We start from the raw sequence: 3,795 nt of genomic DNA, 5'->3' as shown, positions 1-3,795 counted from the left end.
AATTAAATTAGAGGAAATGACGAAGCTGTCGACGACGTGTGGATCGAATTAGTTAGGTGCTATTTGTACTCACTTTCACAATAGCAGAGCGTGATACAGTCTACCTAAGTAGTTAGGCAAATGGTGCTTACAAAGCCGTGTTTCACGAAGAAGCTCTGGATTACACTACTGCGTGCAGGACGGTTGCTTATCATTGTCTGTACAGTATTGTGCTGTGCGTCTGTAAGGAGCTTATTATAACATACTCGAAGGCCCTAAAAGGTACCTTTCAATTGTTCTTTACAAACTTTACAAGAATATTAGCACTTTTCAGTATACTCAAAGTGCCTGTACATGTCAATTTGTTCTGTATAATTCTTACGAGGATAATAGTTCCCATGCGCTCCTTATTGACGCATAATACTGTATACTACTTCTGCCGTCCTGTGTACCGTAGTAAACAAGCTGTAACGGGGTACGTAGCCCTAAGCGTACCCTTAGTTACATGAAGTGTGACACGTCATATTTCGGGATATTTGGTTCAAGGTACCAAGGTCGTCCAAGGCCAAACATTGGCTGATGACATTGTTTTTCTAAGGATGGCTTACAGTTTGTATTAAACCCAAGCTTTATCTACCTACAAATATACTCAGTTTACAATCTACCTTAAATTGGTCACTTCTCTCCCTTTACGCAAAAGGGGACCTGTGAAATGCCGCTCACTGAGAGTTTGTATACTCTCGGAAGCCAACTTCCTCTAGCGCAAGGTGCTGTGTGACCCCGTCTCACAAGCGATCACAAGAATGATATTGGCGGTATGGTATGTCATAGGCCGCATTACCAGCGCTCAGGGCTAGCTGATGTTGTTCGGACAACATTCACGCGGATTAAACTACTTCGGTTAGGCGTAATTTATAGTGATGTTACCCTTGGCCGCCACAAGCAACACTCAACTGGGTGACATAACGGGTACAGATGATATCAGGCATTGTACTTCTTTAAAAAAATGTGCGGTGTTAGATACAACCTGAAATGACAGGTTATGCAAGTTTAGAGAAGAAAACTCACTAAATTTGTGTAGTGGGCTTAGAGGTTGGATAGCCTCATACAGCTCGTGCAGTGGGCGGCTAGCCAATCTCTAGATCGGCAGTAGCAGGGTTGCCACTACCAACCTTCGAGTGAACGGCTGGTTGAGAGGCTTTCTGGTCCGAGCTAGCAGATAGCGTAGTAGAACAGAGAGAGTAACAGTTTGTGTTTTGCTTAATACACCGTGAAGGACGTGCCAGCTCCCCCATTTTTGTGTTTATTTGCGAGACCAACCACAAAGTTAGCTTTAGTAACCGGTTAAGCATGAAAAACGAAGCTAAAGGCAAAGCTGGATAGATAGCAGTGTCGCTTTTCGCTCCACTCGTGGCACCAATGATCGAGGGCACATCGCACGCAGCGCTAGTGAAATGGAAACGACGACGCAAGGAGTACGAGCAGGAAGTGGTCATTCGCTGCTGCCATGACCTTGAACAATCTCAGCTATGACGACAGACATCTGCAGCTCGCTCGAGCCGAGCTTGCTGGAGATTCTTAGCAACCTGGAGTGGGGAATTGACAAGGAGGATCTGACTAATGAGCTACTTCTGGGCCAGATCAACGCGATCCTCGCTACAGTGAAGAACAACACAGTGCCCAATGTTGCAACTGAGTTCAAGGCTGCCGTACGAATGAACATGCAGGAGACAGTTGTACGCGAGCGAGTAGTGCAATACTTTCGGTCTAGTCGCCAGATGATTGAAGAGCATGGCTGGTGCAAATTTTTTATTGACCAAGAAAGGTCTGAAGTTGAAGTGCAAATTGCTAATCGCGTCTCTTGCGCCTCATGCACTGCGGGAAAAGCTAGAGTCCGTTCTGACATATCCGAATCGGGCTGCGCATAGTGACGAAAAGGTACTTCAAGATCATGTTGGAGAGATCTCTTGAGCACGAAAGAGACTTTCAGCGCCGTAAGCGGCAACGCAGTTCGACTTGAACCGGGGGGGAAACTAGACAGTTAACGGAAAGTGAGTCGCTAAAAGAAGAAATTCAGGACAAAGGACAGTGACGAAGCGAAGCCTGTTCTGCAACAGCCACAGGGTACTGTGAGTAGAAAGCAAGGTCGGAACGTCCACCAGGGACCTTCAAAGCCAGGCGCTACAAATCCGATCGGTGGTTGCCTCACGTGTAAGGGGGGTCATTGGTTAGTGAAGTGCCCAGCTGCGACTCACGACGACAAGGTCGATCTATTGCGGCAGTAGCATGAGCGACGCAACCGTGAGAAGGCTGACCGCTAGAAGAACGCTCGCGACTGAAGTGCTAAGCGCATTAAAGAGTGCATCTCTGGGCCTGTAAAGCTAGCTGAGGTACAGAGTGCACTCGATGCCCTTTTTGTGGCGATTTAGGGGCAGATACAAGCGTCATCAGCAGAATAAAGCTCAGAGAGTTGATGACAAAGGATCCAGCGATGAAGCTGGAGAAATTGAAGGAGACGGTTGTAGTGAGGAAAGCTGGAGGACACATTATCCGAACCCACGATGGTGTTGATGTGAATTTGCGGATAAATACAGCTACAGGGCCTGTGTGACTTACAAAACCAGTGAAATGTTTGGTAATCGGCGAAAATGAAGAGGAATTTATCCTTGGGAATGATGTTTTGACTACGCTCGATATTGACGTGGACCGTCAATTTTGAACAGCAAAGTGCTTTACCAAGGCATCCTCCGTATCGCCGGATAATCCCTTTCGAAGGTAGGATATGCTGGCTAAAAGAAAAGAGAGCTCTTCCCTGGGCACGCGCTAGCGTCTCCTGGGTCGGTTGTGCTACCACATATTATCCACGCCTCGTTTCAGGAATATTAATCGCTTGTGGGAAGTGATACCACTGGCGATGAAGATCCTGCAAATTACAATGATGACTTTGAGATCGGTGTGGAATGTGACAGTGAGGTGAGAGTTGCAGTTGATGAAGTAGTGGATAAGGCGATTGATAAGGGGTTTCCACGCGAACGAAAAGATGATTTGCTGAGGATAACAGTGATGTTTGACATTTGGAGACTGAAACTCGGCGTTGACCCTTCGGCAAAGGTTCCACCGCTGCAAGAAAAGGTGTAGGTCGGTGCCAAACCGCAAAAGTGCCAGGCGAGGCAGAATCTGCCGCACTTAAGAGAATTTCTGATAGACTTTAACACTGACCTCCAGCGTATGGGGCGGGTTTATAAAAACCCACAGAGCCGATGGGCCGGTCCAGCACTACCATGGAGGAAGCCCGGCTCTGACGAATACCGGCAGACCAAGGACTACCGTGCAGTGAATGCTGACACGGAAGCTGCGCCGGGTGTGATGCCGATTCTTCGTGTCATTACGGAGCACGTACGTGACATGGGTCCTTTCGACTTGGCTGACTTGCTATAACGTTTTTGGGAGCTCCCTTTGGCAGAGCAGGGTATAGGATGTCTTTCATACATGAATGAGGGTTTGATCGCTGCTGACTATTAGATGTCAAGAGGCACTATATCCTACTAGCTGCGATATGACGACGTGTACTGTACTTGTATATCACAGGCGCCACGTGGCTGTTGTACACAACTTTCACCCAACTTCAACCACTTGACCAACACTCTTCATCATTTGACACGGCCGCCGTTCATTTCACACATATCGATTCTCCAGTCGTCATTGTTAACGGGTTTCGTTGAGGGGAGTCAACGTAGCGACATTGGGCTGTATATATCTTTGCAAACTCCATTATTATTAGTATTGGATGAAAGATTGAGCTACGTCATTCGCGTA

At 47.2% G+C, this 3,795-nt stretch overlaps 1 non-coding gene across 1 annotated transcript; it reads right to left on the bottom strand.

Moving 5' to 3' along the window:
• Positions 1–2,703: 2,703 nt before the first annotated feature.
• PITG_33421 lies at positions 2,704–2,865 on the bottom strand (the record flags this gene model as incomplete). The annotated part of the gene is made up of 1 exon (XR_009934815.1): positions 2,704–2,865. It is a non-coding gene; the product is annotated as a 28S ribosomal RNA (ribosomal RNA).
• Between the last annotated feature and the right edge of the window lie 930 nt (positions 2,866–3,795).

Source organism: Phytophthora infestans, genomic scaffold (assembly GCF_000142945.1).
Source record: "Phytophthora infestans T30-4 supercont1.92 genomic scaffold, whole genome shotgun sequence".
Lineage (NCBI taxonomy): Eukaryota > Oomycota > Peronosporomycetes > Peronosporales > Peronosporaceae > Phytophthora > Phytophthora infestans.
Note: the sequence above shows the minus strand (reverse complement) of the source record. Positions and strands in the feature narration are given on the sequence as shown.